This window comes from Salvelinus sp. IW2-2015, unplaced genomic scaffold, assembly GCF_002910315.2.
Source record: "Salvelinus sp. IW2-2015 unplaced genomic scaffold, ASM291031v2 Un_scaffold2900, whole genome shotgun sequence".
In the NCBI taxonomy this organism is placed as follows: Eukaryota; Metazoa; Chordata; class Actinopteri; order Salmoniformes; family Salmonidae; genus Salvelinus; species Salvelinus sp. IW2-2015.
This window is the reverse complement of record NW_019944198.1, coordinates 91,080-111,155: the sequence shown is the minus strand read 5'-3', so window position 1 is coordinate 111,155 and position 20,076 is coordinate 91,080. Positions and strand designations below refer to the sequence as shown.

General features: G+C 47.8%; 1 pseudogene; it reads left to right on the top strand.

The window, feature by feature from the left end:
* The first annotated feature begins 8,289 nt into the window (after positions 1 to 8,289).
* The window catches only part of LOC112074952 (uncharacterized), a 56,849-nt pseudogene continuing 45,062 nt past the window's right edge, over positions 8,290 to 20,076 (top strand).

Genomic DNA, 20,076 nt, shown 5'->3' with positions numbered 1-20,076 from the left:
GGTACCCAATAGTTACGAGAATGGGGTGACCTGGCAGGTCATTATAATTTTTGAAGATTAGAGCAATTTCAGCTAGATGTTTAGGTGGCCGGGTGTTAAGCATTTTAATATAATTAAGTCGCCTAGCAACACAAGCACGAAGATAGATGAGCAATCATACATATAGTGTCCAAGAGCACAGCTGGGGGCAGGTGATCTATAGCAGCCCGCAAAAAACGGGTGGACGAGACTTTTTTAGAGAGGTGGATTTTTAAAATAGAAAGTCAAATTTTGGGAAACAGACCTAATGTGTAAAACAAAACTCGCAGGCCAATCTTTGCCAATAGATTGCAACACCCCCCCTTGGCTCTAATCTTGTCTGAAAATCTTGTAAGTTGGGATGAAAAAAATGTACATTAACTTATGGTGTCTTCGTAACCAGATTCCAGAGCACGCCTAAAACATCAGTTGGCAAGTGGCTAAACCAGTAACAAAACAAACTATAAGGGAGGCTGCTAATGTAAACAGCAGACCGAACTATTACAGTACCAGAAGTCATCAAAAGAAGCACCTGGGAATAGGCACACAAGTACTGCAGGCCTAGGATTCACCCCTACATCACCAAGAACACGAGAGAGTAGGATAAGGTAACGGCTAAAAGCTATGAAATTGGTCTCTAGAAACTTCTAAGCAGAGAATAAAAGCGAAGTTTCTCGAGGCAATTAAATACATAAAGAATAATGTTACAAACCAAAGGATGGAGAGTGAAGACAGATAAAACTAGATTGGATGATTGAGAGAAATAATTGGTCTCTAAGAAACACAAGTGGAAACTCAGTAGATTCCATGCCATGTCCATCGCGGCTGTATGACGTCTTGGGTTATGAAAATATGTTGAGAGCATGTCCAACCCCTGACTTTTTTAAACCAATTCCTCCGTTATAAAAATCTGCATTTTAGAATCAAGAAAAGATAACATCGTTGGGTTTCCTCTGATCCAGGTCACACAAGACGATGGGTGGCTCGGTAAAATCCCCAGTAGACCGGACTGAGGCGGTAGAGGCCTGTGTTAGTGTGTGTTATGTATCCCAGTAGAACCTGGGGAAGGGCCTTTGCGTATGATGGAGCGGAGCAGTGGGTCTAGAGTGCGTAATTATTACATAAAGCCGCAATGAGAAATAAGAAACCGCCAGCTATGTAAGAACAGCGTCAACTTCGTGGGTGTATAGCTAATGCCCAGGCTCAGAGCCGGCTAGAGGCCTTTGATGACAGCAGGTGTTTAGGTACAATATAGTACTCCAGTAGACCGGGCCTGAGGGACCTAAGTGGGTGTATCAGAGGAAGTACCAGTAGACCGGCTGAGAGCCTTAGTGAGGGTATTAGTATCACACTGATAGACGCTGAGGGCCGAGTGCAGTTGTATAGTAATTGTCCAGTTAGAGCGGCCCTGTAGAAAGAGCCATTCCTGATGTTATAGCACGGTAATCCCCCAGTAGACCCAGGCTGTTGGGCTTGTGGGTGATAGTATCAGTAGACCAGGCTGAGGGTCTCTTAGTGAGAGATGTATAGTATGCCCAGGCTTAACGGCTGAGGGCTTGTGGTGTTGACCCAGAATATCCCGAGTTCGACCCTGGGGCTGAGGCCTTGTGGTTTGATGAGAGCGATTAGATATCCCAGTGTGGTAGAACCGGCTAAGGCCAATGTGGGTGTGGGTATAGTATCCCAGCTAGACCGGCTTGTAAGGCCCGTGTGGACTGGTATAGTATCTCAGTAACCGTAGCTGAGGGCGTGACGTCCGGGTGTGAACATAGGCCAGTATATCCCAAAGTAGACCGGCTGAGGGCCTTGTGGGTGTTCGTTTAGCTAGTCCCCAGTAGACCGGCTGAGGCTGTGAGTGTATAGCTATCCCAGTAGACCGGCTGAGAGCCGTATGTGGGTGTATAGTATCCCAGTAAGCCGGCTGAGGTTTGTGGGTGTATAGTATCAGTAGACGGCTCGCCAGGGCGCGTTGGTGATATAGTATCCAGTAGACCGGACTGGAGGACCTTGTGGGTGGTATAGATAGTATCCCAGTAGACCGGCTGAAGGGGATTTGTGGGTGTATAGATATCCAGTTAGAGTGCGGTCTACGAGGGACCATGTGCGGTGCTCATGAGTATCCCAGCTAGACGGCTGAGGACCGTGTGGGTGATATAGATCCCAGCTAGACCCGGCTGACGGGCCTTGTGCGTGTATAGTCTCCCAGTTGTAGACCGCGCTGAGAGCCGTTGTGCGTTGTTATAGTTAATCCAGTGAGACCGGTTGAAGGCCTTCGTGGGTGTATAGCTATCCAGTAACCCGGCTGAGGCTCTGTGGTGTATAGTGTATCCAGTAGACCGGCGTGAGGGGCCTTGTGCGTGTAATAGCATATCCCAGTAACCGGCTGAGGGCACTATGTGTGTTAGTATCCGCTAAACCGGCTGAGGGCCTGTGAATGTGGAGCTATAGTAATCTCCCTAACGACAGGCATGAGGGCCGTTGTGGAGGTGCTATAGTATCCCTGGTTAGACTGGCTTGCGGGCCGCTGTGGCTTTAGATATCCCCAAGATAGACCGCTTGAGGGCGTGTGGGTGAGGGGTATAGGTATCACCAAGTAGACACGGCTGTCAGGCCGATTGGTAGTCATTAGATATCCCAGACTTAGACCCGGCGCGGAGGGGATGTGTGATGTGCGCGCTTATAGGCCTATCCCAGGCTAGACCGGCTGAGGGCCGTGCTGTGGGTGTATAGTATCCCAGTAGACCGGCTGAGGGTCGTGTGCGTGTATAGTATCCCAGTTGACCGGCTGAGGGCCGTGTGCGTGTATAGTATCCCAGTAGAGAAACTGAGTGCCAACGGGAAGAGACTAGGTTTATTTACAGGAAAGTCTGATGTGACAGAAGTGTGATAGAGATGTAGCATACGTCCCAAATAGTATGCGCCACATAGGACTGGTCAAAAGTAGTGTACTATGTAGAGAGTAGGGTGCCATTTGGGACGAACAAATGTAATTAGATTGGAACAGGGCCAGTGTGGACTAATGTTATTGGAACCAGGCCAATGTTGAGCTGTCATTCATCAGTTAATCAGTTATATCCTAAGGGGAGAAACTTCTCTAGTTATAAAAAAAAACATCCTCTCACTCCAATCAAAGTCTGATCCAACCCTGTGGGGTTCGAGGGCCTTGTTCAGATTTGTTACACATGTGTCCTTTCCCTTCTCCCTTTTCTTGAAGTAATCTCTGATCCCATAGGGCTSTGGTCTGAAGTAGTGCACTAATAAGGGAAAAAGGTGCCGTTTGGGATGCAAGCCTTTGGCTGTCTATAAAGAGGGTGAAATAGTAAAGTAAGAGCATCATTTAAAGGGAGGAACAGCATCTGTTTCGTGTAACTGATGTTGATGTTGGCTGTGGAGCTCAGCTTGGTTTGTGTAAACAAACTATGGCTGCCATCTATCCCACTCTCTCTCRCTCATTTTGTGGATACCCAGGATATGGATATAAAGGCATGATGATGTGACCAGTGAGATTTGAAATCTGTGAGATTTGTAGTGTTTGTATCAGTGCCAAACCTACATACAGAGAGAGAACAGGCCTAATACTCCTAATCCACATCAATCAACTAATCATGACGGGCCCTTCCCACTGGTATTGTACCCACTAACTGGCGACACATCACACTGTGTTCTGATTGGCCAGAACCAGTCATCAGACAAAGTGGAGAGTTGAGAGCCATTGTGATGTAACACAGGGGAAGTCTACCTGAGGGGTCTGACTCTGACCTCTCTAAGTCCTTATGTGATGGATGGATTTGGTCTGTCAACACACACAGTTTGAATGAAAGAGCACAGACACACAATAGGTAATAAGCACCAGCCATACACCTAGCTATAAGGCCTGGCTATAATGCCTGGTTATAGGACCTGGTTATAGGGCATGGCTATAGGGCCTGGCTATAAGGCCTGGCTATAGGCCTGGCTATAATGCTGGTTATAGGACCTGGTTATAGGGCATGGCTATAGGGCTGGCTATAAGGCCTGGCTATAAGGCCTGGCTATAGGGCCCTGGCTATAGGGCCTGGCTATAAGGCCTGGCTATAAGGCCTGGCTATAATGCCTGGTTATAGGACTGGTTATAGGGCCTGGCTTATAAGGCCTGGCTATAATGCCTGGTTATAGGACCTGGTTATAGGACCTGGTTATAGGGCCTGGCTATAGTCCTGGCTATAGGGCTGGCTATAGGGCCTGGCTATAGGGCCTGGTTATAAGGCCTGGCTATAGGCCTGGTTATAGGGCCTGGTTATAGGCCTGGCTATAGGGCCTGGTTATAGGGCCTGGCTATAGGGCCTGGTTATGGGGCCTGGCTTATAGGGCCCTGGTTATAGGGCCTGGCTATAGGTCCTGGTTATCATGGCTGGCCTATAGGTCCTGGTATAGGGCCTGGCTATAGGGCTGTTATATGGCCTGGCTATAGGGCCTGGCTATATGTCTGGTTATAGGGCCTGGCTATAGGTCCTGGTTATAGGGCCTGGCTATAGGGCCTTGCTATGCGGGCCTGGCTATAGGGCCTGGCTATAGGTCCTGGCTATAGGGCCTGGCTATAGGGCCTGGTTATATGCCTCTGGCTATAGAGCCTGGCTTATATGTCCTGGTTATAGGACCTGGTTATAGGGCATGGCTATAGGGCCTGGCTATATGTCTGGTTATAGGCTGGGGCCTGGCTAAGGGCCTGGTTATAGGGCCTGGGTATAGGGCCTGGTTATAGGTTCTGGCTATAGGGCCCGGGGCCTGGCTGGCCACAGCACCGTAGGAGAACATAATGCGCCCCTTGACTCAGTTTCAAGCCCCAACCAGCCAGTCAGTGTTGTGTGCCGGCCAGGGAGGTTTATTGTAAAAGGTTTTAAAGCGCCACTTAAGGAACATTAGGTGTGAGGGGAAAACTCTTATAGGATGCTTGGTTTTACATCTTTTCTGACAGGAGACATAGGAAAAAGAGCTCTGGGCATAATGAAGCATAACTTATCTCACTTGCTTTTTGCACAGTAAGAGAGAGAAAACAGTTGGTTGGAAGCCTTGGTGGAAAAAACTATCAGGAATCACTCCCAGAAACCAGACTCATGCTTTTTTTCTCCCCCTCGCTTTCTCTGTGGTTTGTTGGGTAATGTTTTGATGAGGTAATGTTTTGTTGAGGTAATGACTAGCTCTATAAAAGGTATACCTGTTGGCATTGACAAAACATAGAAAAACATACTGTACTGTAAATGCTGGTGTTAACATCATTCAACAAGCGCGTGTGTGTGCATGTGTAAGTCCTGATGTAACACTGAGGTGAGTCAAGTGTGTGACATTAGTCAACGTTGCAGAGAACACTGAGTATGACTTGGTGACACATAGCCACATCAACCCAGAGGTGCCAGATAAAGAGCAAGGACAGACAGACAGACAGACAGAGGCCAAGCAACATCTCTGATTCACACAGGCCGACATGTCTGGCAATGGCTGGTTGAGTCACTCTGTACCTTAGTCACAACCAGCCTGTCTAACGCAGACCTGCACTTGCTGGTATTAGGATGACTGTGGATGTCTGGGAGTTGAAAAGAAAGACAGAGAGAAAGAAAGGTGTGTGCGTTCACACAACAGTCTTAATGTCCCAGCCTCCACAGGGTCAGGAAGTGTTTTTTATACTCTTATCCTCCCTCTCCAGACACACAGACAGTCACAGGACTCTGTACTATTCTCCCTCTCTAGACACACAGACAGTTACAGGACTCTGTACTATTCTCCCTCTCTAGACACACAGACAGTCACAGGACTCTGTCCTATTCTCCCTCTCCAGACACACAGACAGTCACAGGACTCTGTCCTATTCTCCCTCTCCAGACACACAGACAGTCACAGGACTCTGTCTATTCTCCCTCTCCAGACACACAGACAGTCACAGGACTCTGTCCTATTCTCCCTCTCCAGACACACAGACAGTCACAGGACACTGTCCTATTCTCCTCTCCAGACACACATACAGTCACAGGACTCTGTCCTATTCTCCCTCTCCAGGCACACAGACAGTCACAGGACACTGTCCTATTCTCTATCTCAGACACACAGACAGTCACAGGACTCTGTCCTATTCTCCTCTCCAGACACACAGACAGTCACAGGACTCTGTCTATTCTCCCTCACCAGGCACACAGACAGTCACAGGACCTGTCCTATTCTCCTCCAGACACACACAGACAGTCACAGGACTCTGTCCTATTCTCCCTCTCCAGACACACAGACAGTCACAGGACACTGTCCTATTCTCCCTCTCCAGGCACACAAGACAGTCACAGGACTCTGTCCTATTCTCCCTCTCCAGACACACAGACAGTCACGGGACACTGTCCTATCCTCCTCTCCAGACACACAGACAGTCACAGGACACTCAATCATCAATCAATCAATTTTATTTTATATAGCCCTTCGTACATCAGCTAATATCTCGAAGTGCTGTACAGACACCAGCCTAAAACCCAAACAGCTAGTAATGCAGGTGTAGAAGCACGGTGGCTAGGAAAAACTCCCTAGAAGGCAAAACCTAGGAAGAAACTAGAGAGGAACCAGGCTATGAGGGTGGCCAGTCCTCTTCTGGCTGTGCCGGGTGGAGATTATAACAGAACTATGCCAAGATGTTCAAAAATGTTCATAAGTGACAAGCATGGTCAAATAATAATCATGAATAATTTTCAGTTGGCTTTTCATAGCCGATCATCAAGAGTTGAAAAACAACAGGTCTGGGACAGGTGGCGGTTCCATAACCGCAGGCAGAACAGCTGAAACTGGAATAGCAGCAAGGCCAGGCGGACTGGGGCAAGCAAGGAGTCACCACGGGCGGCAGTCCGACGCATGGTCCTAGGGCCCAGGTCCTCCGAGAGAAAGAAAGAGAGAAGGAGAAATTAGAGAGAGCCAAGATTTTCAAAATTTCCATAAATGACAAGCATGGTCAAATAATAATCAGGATAAATTCTCAGTTGGCTTTTCATAGCCGATCATTAAGAGTTGAAAACAGCAGGTCTGGGACAGGTAGGGGTTCCATAACCGCAGGCAGAACAGTTGAAACTGGAATAGCAGCAAGGCCAGGCGGACTGGGGACAGCAAGGAGTCACCACGGCCGGTAGTCCCGACGTATGGTCCTAGGCTCAGGTCCTCCGAGAGAAAGAAAGAGAGAAAGGAGAAAATTAGAGAGAGCCAAGATTTTCAAAATGTTCATAAATGACAAGCATGGTCAAATAATAATCAGGAATAAATCTCAGTTGGCTTTTCATAGCCGATCATTAAGAGTTGAAAAAAGCAGGTCTGGACAGGTAGGGGTCCGTAACCACAGGCAGAACAGTTGAAACTGGAATAGCAGCAAGGCAGGCGGACTGGGGACAGCAAGGTGTCATCATGCCCGGTAGTCCTGACGTATGTCCTAGGGCTCAGGTTCTCAGAGAGAAAGAGAGAACGAGAGAATTGAGAGAGGCATACTTAAATTCACACAGGACACTGGATAAGACAGGAGAAGTACTCCAGGTAACCAACTGACCCTAGCCCCCGACACAAACTACTGCAGCATAAATACTGGAGGCTGAGACAGGAGCGGTCAGGGACACTGTGGCCCCATCCGAAGAAACCCCCGGACAGGGCCAAATAGGAAGGATTAACCCACCCACTTTGCCAAAGCACAGCCCCGCACCACTAGAGGAAATCCTCAACCACCAACTTACAATCCTGAGACAAGGCCGAGTATAGCCCACAAAGGTCTCCACCACAGCACAAACCAAGGGGGGCGCCAACCCAGACAGGACACTGTCCTATCCTCCTCTCCAGACACACAGACAGTCATGGACTCTGTCCTATTCTCTCTCTCCAGAACACAGACAGTCACAGGACTCTGTCTATTCTCTCTCCAGGCACAACAGTCACAGGACTCTGTCCTACCCTCCCTCTCCAGACACACAGACAGTCACTGGACCCAGGCATCCCGAGTGGCGTAGCGGTCTAAGGCACTGCATCTCCGTGCAAGAGGCGTTACTACAGTCCCTGGTTTGAATCCAGGCTGTATCACATCCGGACGTGATCGGGAGTCCAGCATTGTCCAGGTTTGGCTGGGGTAGGCCGTCATTGTAAATAAGAATTTGTTTTTAACTGACTTGTCGAGTTAAATAAAGGTTAGAAAAACAGAGGACACCAGGCAGGCAGACAGTCAGAAGACTCTGTCAATCCCAGAAGATGCCAGGCAGGCAGACAGTCACAAGACTCTGTCCATCCCAGAGGATGCCAGACAGTCACAGGACTCTGTCTATTCCAGAGGATGCCAGGCAGGCAGACAGTCACAAGACTCTGTCCATCCAGAGGATGCCAGACAGTCACAGGACTCTGTCTATCCCAGAGGATGCCAGGCAGGCAGACAGTCACAAGACTCTGTCCATCCCAGAGGATGCCAGACAGTCACAGGACTCTGTCTATCCCAGAGGATGCCAGGCAGGGCAGACAGTCACAGGACTCTGTCCTTCCCAGAGGATGCCAGACAGTCACAGGACTCTATCTATCCAAGAGGATGCCAGGCAGGCAGACAGTCACAGGACTCTGTCCATCCGGAGGATGCCAGGCAGGCAGGCAGGCAGACAGTCACAGGCTCTGTCCATCCCAGAGGATGCCAGGCAGCAGGCAGGCAGACAGTCACAGGCCTCTGTCCATCCCAGAGGTGCCAGGCAGGCAGGCAGGCAGACAGTCACAGGCCTCTGTCAATCCCAGAGGATGCCAGGCAGGCAGGCAGACAGTCACAGGACTCTGTCCATCCCAGAGGATGTCAGGCAGGCAGGCAGGCAGTCACAGGCTCTGTCCATCCAGAGGATGCCAGGCAGGCAGGCAGGCAGAAAGTCACAGGACTCTGTCCATCCCAGAGGATGCCAGGCAGGCAGGCAGGCAGGCAGACAGTCACGGACTCTGTCCATCCAGAGGATGACAGGCAGGCAGGCAGACAGTCACAGGACTCTGTCTACCCCAGATGATGCCAGGCAGACACGACAGGCTCATTCAGACTATAGATACCCTAGTGTTATCAGTGTTGCGGATGAAGAACCAGCAGGGGTTGAGTCTGTAGCGTTTGGCTTGAAGTCTCAGGTAGACATCACTGTCAAACAGTGGTAGTTAAGATGCTGTGGTGAAGGCAGTCCCTCCTGGAGTGACACAGGTCCTGCAGGATGTTGTTCCAACTAGGCACCACCCCTGACCAACTGAGCTAATTGATCAGTTCAGTGATGACCTAAATTCACACACCTGGTCTTCCAGGTCAGTTAAAACCCCAACAAAAGGACCAGGGTTGCCGACCCCTGACATGAAGGATGAGGACATCAGTATGTATTCTATGAATTATTATCACACATTATTATGGCATGTTAGACTTGATAATATGTATTAACTTACAACACAGACACATTCTATATAAGTTGATGTGTATGAAAAGGGCCAGGCAACCACTGATCGCTGTACACCAGACACACACTGATCGCTGAACACCACACACACACTGATCACTGTACACCACACACACACTGATCACTATAACACCACACACACACTGATCGCTGAACACCACTCACACACTGATCGCTGAACACCACTCACACACTGATCGCTGAACACCACACACCACTGATCGCTGAACACCACTCACACACTGATCGCTGACACCACTCACACACTGATTGCTGAACACCACAACACACTGATCGCTGTACACCACACAACACTGTCGCTGTACACCACGCACACACTGATCGCTGTACACCACGCAAACACACTGTACACCACGCACACACTGATCGCTGTACACCACGCACACACTGATCGCTGTACACCACGCAAACACACTGTACACCACGCACACACTGATCGCTGACACCCATGCACACACTGATCGCTGTACACCACGCAAACACACTGTACACCACGCACACACTGATCGCTGTACACCACGCACACACTGATCGCTGTACACCACGCCACACTGATCACTATACACCACTCACACACTGACGCTGTACCCGACGCCACACTGATGCTGTACACCACCGCACACACTGATCACTGTACACCACACACACACTGATCACTGTACACCACGCACACTGATCCCTTTACACACAACACAAACACACTGTACACCACAAACACACTGATCGCTGTACACCACAAACACACTGATCGCTGACACCACTCACACACTGATCACTATACACCACACCTGATCACTATACACCACACACTGATCACTATACACACACACAACTGATCGCTGTACACCACAGACACACTGACCGCTGTACACCACACAATACACTGATCGTTGTACACCCCTGACACATACGTTGTACACCACACTCAGCGACAGCGATCGCTGTGGGTGTCCCAGGTTAAGAGGGGTACAGATGGGCTGGGATCTGGCAGTGACGAGCCTGGCAGAGGGAGACACATTCCTAGGAAAACCTTAACCTGGCAGACATTCCTGAGGGTCTGGGTGGTCTGATAGTGTAACGGCGGAGGGGAAAGAGGGACCAACTGTTGTGCATTCCAGAGGAGACATCAAAGCAGCCCAGTGGAAAATGACCCGGTAGCCGAGACGGTCCAGTCTGTCACCCACAAACACACTGTTCCCAACACACACCACGCACGCACACGCACGCACGCACACCAACACCAACACACACACACCACACACCACACACACACACACACACACACACACACACACACACCACACACACACACACACACACACACACACACACACACCACACAACACACACACACACACACAACACACAACACACACACAACGTTAACAGGTGTTGACAGACAGGTATGCTGACTCACCTAGTGCTCTGTGACTGCACCATTCCCACACATTCTATTCTACAGCTACAGCCCAGAAAACCTGATTTTCCAGTCATAGAAACACACTTTCCTTTGTCTTGCTAGTGTGTGTGTGGAATTTCTCCTTGGATCTGGAATGATTCCTCTGGTGTGTATGCGTTTCGTCGGTCTCCCTCTGTCCGTCTGTCTGTGAGGGCTCTACTTCTGCAGGCGCCTTCAAAAGGACAAACCAAAGATCTTCTCTGAATCTCTCTGAGGCCAAAACTTCCTTAACCATCCTACACAGGCTTCAAAGAGCTTCTTCCTCTGGAGGGATTGAAGCCGAGGCAACAGTCAAGCCATGATGCATTAGGTAAGGGTCATTCACTGAGCGTGTCAGTCCCACCAGGGGGCAGTAGAAGTTCCCAGAGGAGAGAACAGTACTAGGTGATCTGGTCTGGTGTCTGCAGGCTGGTCACTCTCCCTCACAAATGCACCTAACATACGCAGCTAACACACCTCAGTACTCAGCTACTTCTCACATCCTATAAACCTTTCTATATACATCCTTATGCTGTCTCACTTCTTCCACTATCCTACAAACACACACACCACACACACACACACACACACACACACACACACACACACACACACACACACACACACCACACACACACACACACACACACACACACACACACACACACAACCACACACACACCACACACACACACACACAACACACACCACACACACACACCACACACACACAAGTAAAGACTGGGCTGTATATGTCTTGTGTTTATGTCACAGGTGTGACTAATTGCCTGCGATGTCAACCAAGAGCTCCCATTGGCTAATTGATGATCATCTGACTTCTGTTGTGTGTATTTAAACCCCTGTTTATTTTGTGTTCCAGGCAGCCACACACAGTGAGTGTTTCAGTCTAGAGTCATGGTGGATTACCGGTGGTAGACAGCATGTTGCAGCTGTTTGGTGAGACACATGGTAACTAAGGAGATGTTTGAGATGAACTGTGAAAGGCAATGGARGCCTGTCTCCTMGGCTGCACCACTTCCTGTCCTCCTTTGTGTTTGGTGTTTGTTATTATTTTTAATTTGCATTGACTAAAGAAATTTGACTTGAACTTCTAAGATATAACCAACTAAGCCGTGTCCTATTAAATATTGAATTTGTTTGAAACTGTTGTCTGCCTTTACTTCACTTTGCCTGCTCAACCCAGATCTAAAGAACCTTTTACATGTTCCATCATTTGACATATGTGGTGTTTGTAGGAGTGTGTGGGGGTGGGGGTGTGAAGTGAACTATACGTGGTGTTTCTTGACATAGAAAATCAAATGGATTTAAAGTGGTGAAACCTAGCCTAGCCAGAACTGTCCATTTCTCAACAGAGTTGTGAAAGTGTTTCAAATCCACTATGGTTAAGGTGGGTGATGGGGAGGAATCTGAGTGTTTTCAGTACGCGTGTGTGTGTGTGTGTAGACACAATATTGGTGATTGTGTGAGTATGTCTGACCAAGCTGGGAAGGCAATCGCTCCAGTGGGGAGTTGCAATCAGTCCCTGGATATGGTGAAAAGTGTGTGTGAGATATGGTACAGAGTGTAGTGTCTGTATACACTATGTGTATCATATGGTGAAAAGTGTGTGTAACATATGGTACAGAGTGTAGTGTCTGTATACAGTATGTGTATCATATGGTGAAAAGAGCAGCAGAAAAGCATTCTGGGGAGAGAAAGCTGCATGAGTTCCATGACTATCAGGTTCTACAGCTGAGATGTGGGATTGGCCTTCCTCAACACTAATGACAGAGAGACAGGGAATCTGTATTAATAGTTAATGGGCCAAACCAAACAAGCGTTTGGGACCAAGAAAAGTGTTTATAGATAATGAACCATGACAAAGAGGGAAAGGAGAAAAATCACACAAGCCTGGACCATTTAAGTAACAAGTCTAAGTGATAAAAAAGTGTGACCGATGCCCTAGTTTGAACAGTTCACTGCAGCAGACTTCGTAGCCAAACTGACTGCTAATGAACTTGATTAGCATCCATGAACGGTTGGTGGTGAATGGGCTCTTTCATTCTACCACTCTTTCTCCCCTTGCCAAGACAGAGAGAGCCCCTGGGTAGCTGGGGAAATGTCAGCAGGGGTTTTCTCTCCCTCTTTCTCTCTCGCCTTCCTTTTCTCTCCCCCTTTCTCTCACTCTCATGGGTAAAAAGACAACACTGATTTGTGTCATTCCTGTTTATTATTCTGTGGGACTCTGTGGCTAAATGACGACGGCAAATCAGATATGGAGAGTAGCCTATTTTATTTTTTGCTTTTCTGTGTGTGTGTCTATGTGTGTACCCATTTCTGGGTGTCTCTTTGTGTGTGTGTTTGGCTCGTGTTGTGACCCAGAGACAAACAAACTACCTCGGAGGGGTGTGTGTGTGTTTGGCTCGTGTTGTGACCCAGAGACAAACAAACTACCTCGGAGGGGTGTGTGTGTGTGAGAAGTTAAACGAAAGGATATACAGCAGCTGCTTCTCTGGCCCAGTCTCACTTCCTTTCAGCGTGTTGTCATGTTGTCTGTCTACTTCTTCTTTCCCTTCCTCTTTTCTCTTCAAAGTGAAGAAGGCTGTTGTTGTGGAGGGAGAGACGGACGGTCAGGTGGCTAGGAGGAGTCAAGGATGTGAGCCAGGCCGTTCACACTGTTTGGACACAGTGCACGGCAGCCAGTTTTGTCTCTCCGTCCATATGTCTGTCTGTCTGTCTGTTTCTATTTGATTAGAATTTGGTTACTAGACCAAATTTGGCCCCAACACACACAGGCAGAGTGGAATAAGTTCATCAGTTTCAATACAAACACATGGTTGTGGGATCTGTATCTGTGGTCACATCTCTCAGTATCAGGGATAGGGGACTTTTCTTAGTTTTATTTAATTAACCAAAACAGTGAAAGCATTGCAGAAGTGAAAGCATTAAATCGACAATATTTGTCTCCACTGTCTGCCTATCTGTCTGTCTGACTGCTTGTCTGCCTGCCTGCCTGTCTGTCTGTCTGCTGTCTTGTCTGTCTGTCTGTCTGTCTGTCTGCCTGCAATGTCTGCCTGCTGTCTCCACTCTCTGTCTGACTATCTGTCTGTCTGTCTGTCTGTCTTTCTGTCTGTATCTACTGTCTGTCTGACTGACTGTCTGTTGCCTCTGTCTGCCTGCCTGCCTGCCTGTCTGTCTGTCTGTCTGCTGCAAATGTCTGCCTGTTGTCTCCACTCTCTGTCTGACTGTCTGTCTGTCTGTATCTACTGTCTGTCTGACTGACTGACTGTCCTGTTGCCTCTGTCTGCCTATCTGTCTGTCTGACTGCGTGTCTGCCTGCCTGCTGCTTGCTGTGTCTGTCTGTCTGTCTGTCTGTCTGTCTGTCGTCTGTCTGCCTGCCTGTTTGTCTCCACTCTCTGGTCTGCCTGCCTGTCTGTCTCCACTCTCTGTCTGTCTTTCTGTCTGTATCTACTGTCTGTTCTGACTGACTGACTGTCTGTTGCCACTGTCTGTCTGTCTTTCTGTCTGTATCTACTGTCTGTCTGACTGACTGACTGACTGTTCTGTCTGTGTCTGTCTGTCTGTCTGTCTCCTCTCTGACTGTGTCTGTCGCCAATGTCTGTCTGCCTCCAGTGTCTGCCTGCCTATTTGTCTCACTGTCTGTCTGCCTGCCTGTTGTCTCCCACTGCCTGTCTGTTGTCTGTTGTCTGTCTGTCTGTCTGTCTGTCACGTCTGTCATGTATTTGTCTGTCTGTCTGCCTGCCTGTCTCCAGTGTCTGTACGTCTAATCTGTCTCCACTGTATGTCTGTTCTGACTGTCTTGTCTGTCTCCACTTTCTGTCTGTCTGCCTGTCTGTCTGTCTATCTGTCTGTCTGCCTGTCTGTCTCCAGTGTCTGTATGTCTATCTGTCTCCACTGTCTGTCTGTCTGTCTGTCTGTCTATCTGTCCGTACTGCCTGTCTGTCTCCAGTGTCTGTTATGTCTATCTGTCTCCACTGTCTGTCTGTCTGTCTGTCTGTCTATCTGTCACGTCTGTCTGTTCTGTCCTCAATGCCTGTCTGTCTGCCTGTCTCCAGTGTCTGTATGTCTATCTGTCTCCACTGTCTGTCTGACTGTCTGTCTGTCTGTCTCCACTGCCTGTCTGTCTGCCTGCCTGCCTGTCTCCAGTGTCTGTATGTCTATCTGTCTCAATGTCTCCACTGTCTGTCTGTCTGTCTGTCTGTCTGTTGTCTGTCTGTCTGTCTCTGTCTGTCTGTCTGTCTGTCTGTCTGCGGTCTGTCTGTCTGTCTGTCTGTCTGTCTGTCTGTCTGTCTCCACTGCCTGTCTGCCTGTCTGTAATCGACCCATGTATGCATATGCCAGATGTTGCCTGGCTACCTAATCCTCAGATTCTGTCTCCTTTTCTTCATCCCTCTCTGCTTCTATCTTTTCCAGGACCTTCCAGGACCTATCAGATTGACAGGTCACCCCCGACATCGCCCCTTTCTCTTTCTTTACTCTTCTACTATTTCTCATTTCATCAAAGACAAAGGCCTCTCCAGAGTTTTGTGTTTAAATATCAGCTGGTGTCTGGCCTCCACCTCTCCCCATATTCATGGCTCCTACAGTAGGCGATATGAGAGAGAGCTCCATACCACAAGATCTCACTGTCCATACAGTCCAATATGTATGAAAGGGGTAGGTGTCTACTCAGACTGATAAACGTAGATGAAGGACAACATTGATTTACATGTAGTGTAAACAGGTACTGCCACARTCAGCTACACGATATGATGAGGGATGGCACTGTCAGCAAATATACCAGATATCACCAAAACATTTACCATCCACCATGAGGTTGGAGAGCCCCTCAAACAGCCAGAAGATCATACGATGAAAGAACACCCTGGAATGTCCTGAACCACTGTGTTGACTTTTGTACCGGTKAATTTAACTACAGGGATTAGGTTCTAATATAGATCAGGTTCTGTATCTCGTGGAAAGAAGGACTGACCTCATGTGTTATGTTATATCCATTCAATAATAATTCCTCCCATATAAGACACCTCTGGCAGCCTTCAAACCCTTTTATTTTCCTCCTCACTAGTCGCTATCAACATCTGGACGGCATATGAACGCATCGGGCTTATGACTGTAAAGAGTGTAGATGTGGGGGAAGGGAGTCCATAGTATAGCCAGGGTACTGTACTGTAGATGTTGRTTGGCAGTGTTTCCATTATAGAACTACAAAGTGTTCAAAATATTTCAACCTGCACAAAAGCAGCAGATGGCTTTTATTAGTGTGAAAGAGACTTGGGCTGTGCAGCTTTTAGTGTGGAGGGATATATTGCTACGTCTTCAATCTCAGTTTATTTTGGAGGGGGACTGTGAAGAAACTGTCCCTCCACTTCCCGTCTCTCTTCTCACTTCCTTTATGGCCTATTTCCAGTTCCACCACATCGTTCTAGAACCTCCGTCTCCATAGTGATGACAGTGTGTGTGTGTGTGTCTTTGAAAGAGCTGTGCAGGCCATGAAAGGATTATCTGTGATGTCTGTGGTCTTCCTCTCTCTCAATCCCACTGCGTCCCAGCCAGCCAGGCAGGAAGCTGCTGGTATCTCCTCTCTTTCTCCTGGAGCCACAGATCTTCCCATCCATCCATTAGACTCCTCTTCTATTTTATTTTCTTTCCTCCAGGTGTGTGAGCGTGTGTGTGTGCGCCTGTATGTATGTATGCTAGTGTGTGTACGTGTGTGTGTGCGAGTATGAGTCCAGCTCCAGCTATAGCTGTGCAGCATTGACCCACTTTTATGAGAACTCAATAGAAAGTGGTTGTGCAAAACAGCTTCCCGCGACAGATTCAAGCCAGAAACACAGGTCTGGGACCAGGCCCTGCCAGATAGCGTGACAATATAAGATCTTTGGTGCAGGGATGGAGAAACCAGAGAATGAAACAACTAACCTGGGACAGGCACAACTAACCTGGGACAGACACAACTAACCTGGGACAGACACAGCTAACCTGGGACAGGCACAGTTAATCAGGGACAGACACAGCTAAAAATGGACTGACACAGCTAACCTGGGACTGACAGACTGACACAGCTAACCAGAGAGTGACACAGCTAACCAGAGAGTGACACAGCTAACCTGGGGCTGACACAGCTAACCAGGGACTGACACAACTAACCTGGGACTGACACAGCTAACTAGATACTGACAAAGCTAATCAGATACTCACGCAAGTAACCAGGGACTGACACAGCTAACGAGGGACTGACAGAGCTAATCAGGAAGCAACACAGCTAACCAGATACTGACACTGCTAACCAGACACTGACACAACTAACCAGACACTGACACAGCTAACCAAACACTGACACAGCTAACCATATAATAACACAGCTAACCAGACACTGACACAGCTAACCAGACACTGACACAGCTAACCAGACACTGACACAGCTAACCAGAGACTGACACAGCTAACCAGAGACTGACACAGCTAACCAGACACTGACACAGCTAACCAGGGACTGGCAAAGATAACCAGCAGCTTACTCATCTAACCAGGGAATAACACATTTTACCAGATACTGACACTACTAACCAGATACTCACACAGCTAACTTAATTCTCACACAATTAACCAGGGAATGACTCAACTAACCAGATACTGACACAGCTAACCATATACTGACACAGCTAACCATGCAATGATACAGCTGACCAGAGAGTGAGACAGCTAACCAGATACTGACACAGCCAACCAGAGACTGACATAGCTAACCAGGAACTGACATAGCTAACCACTGACACAGCTCAGTTCAGAAGTAGTGTACAGTATGTACCAGAGCAGGTTGATGGGAGGAGGTATAGGAGGACAAGCTCATTGTAATGGCTGGAATGGAATCAATGGAACAGAGTCAAACACATCAAACATATGGAAATCATGTTTCACTCCGTTCCATTAATTCCATTCCAGCCATTACAATGAGCCTGTCCTTCTATACCTCCTCCCACCAGCCTTCTCTGGTATGTACAGTCGTGGCCAAAAGTTTTGAGAATGACACAAATATTAATTTTCACAAAGTCTGCTGTGTCTTTAGATARTTTTGTTTGATGTTARTATGGAATACTGYAGTATAATTACAAGCATTTCATAAGTGTCAAAGGCTTMTATTGACAATTACATGAAGTTGATGCAAAGAGTCAATATTTGCAGTGTTGACCCTTCTTTTTCAAGACCTCTGCAATCCYCCCTGGCATGCTGTKAATTAACTTTTGGGCCACATCCTGACTGATGGCAGCCCATTCTTGCATAATCAATGCTTGGAGTTTGTCAGAATTTGTGGGTTTTTGTTTGTCCACCCGCCTCTTGATGATTGACCACAAGTTCTCAATTGGATTAAGGTCTGGGGAGTTTCCTGGCCATGGACCCAAAATATRGATGTTTTGTTCCCCGAGCCACTTAGTTATCACTTTTTCCTTATGGCAAAGTGATCCATCATGCTGGAATAGGCATTGTTCGTCACCAAACTGTTCCTGGATGGGAGAAGTTGCTCTTGGAGGATGTGTTGGTACCATTCTTTATTCATGGCTGTGTTCTTAGGCAAAATTGTGACTGAGCCCACTCCCTTGGCTGAGAAGCAACCCCACACATGAATGGTCTCATGATGCTTTACTGTTGGCATTACACAGGACTGATGGAAGTGCTCACCTTGTCTTCTCTGGACAAGCTTTTTTCCGGATGCCCCAAACAATCGAAAGGGGATTCATCAGAGAAAATTACTTTACCCCAGTCCTCAGCAGTCCAGTCCCTGTACCTTTTGCAGAATATCAGTCTGTCCCTGATGTTTTTCCTGGAGAGAAGTGGCTTCTTTGCTGCCCTTCTTGACACCAGGCCATCCTCCAAAAGTCTTCGCCTCACTGTGCGTGCAGATGCACTCACACCTGCCTGCTGCCATTCCTGAGCAAGCTCTGTACTGGAGGTGCCCCAATCCCGCAGCTGAATCAACTTTAGGAGACGGTTAGGACGGTCCTGGTGTTGCTGGATTTTCTTGGGCGTCCTGGGAAGGCCTTCTTCACACATTGAAAGCGCTTCTTGGGAAGGTTTCTGGATGATCGATAAATGGTTTGGATTTAGGTGCAATCTTATGGAGAAATATCTTGGCTGGTGAAGTTTTGTTTGCAAGCATTGATGACGCCAAGTGTTTTTGGAGGTAACCATGTTGAAAGAGTTGAGAACATGATTCCAAGTGCACCTCTTTTGTTGAAACTTCAGTCTGTTATTTGAATCGAATCAGCATGACAGAGTTGGATTCCAGCTTGTTCATCAACACTGCCCCACTGGTTATGAGAGAATCAGCTGACAATGTGATGTGCTGGTTTTTTGTAGCAGGGCTCAAATGCGTGGAATGTTTGGGGGGATTAGTTCATTTAACCATGGAAAGAGGACTTTGCATTCATTGATCACTCTTCATAATTCTTGAGTATAATGCAAATTGGATTATAAACTGAGGCAGAGATTTGTGAATTAATATTTCTGATTCTATAATATTAATATTTGTGTCCATTCTCAAACTTTGGCCAAGACTCTACAGTACATCAGTTACTTGCAGGTGTATGTACAAAAAGTGAAGTCATGAAAGAAAAGATGGATACCTGCACCCATTCAACAGTGTGTGTGTATCTAGTCGTTTGTGGGTCGAGAAGTATACGAGCTGCAGCCCATTTGCCACTGCACTGAGAGACAGTGAGAACCTCCTAGCCATCTTTCTCCTCTCCTCTCCTCCCCGAGGCTTTTTAAAATGATATTTATGGCACCAGGACAATTAATATGCATTAAAGGGTGGGAAAATCAAGATGTGTAAATTACAGGATGTTTTCTATTGGGCTCTTTTAACACAGAGTCTTAATTGTGCTGAGCTGAGCTCTGCAACCCCCCCTAACACTCTCCCACCACTATCAGAATTCTCCTATCCAGTTGGCAGGGCTGGCTCTTCCAGCTCTCTGGATTTGGGTACAGAGCTACATCATGGAAAAGCTGCATCACAGTTACCACAGTCTGTCTGCGTGTGTCGACTAGTTTTTCTGTAGGCCGGTCAGAGTAATCAGCAGCTCTCTTCACTGGTGCCAAGGTTTAACCAGGTTAATGGCGCTATTCCAGATCAGTCATAACCCAAAG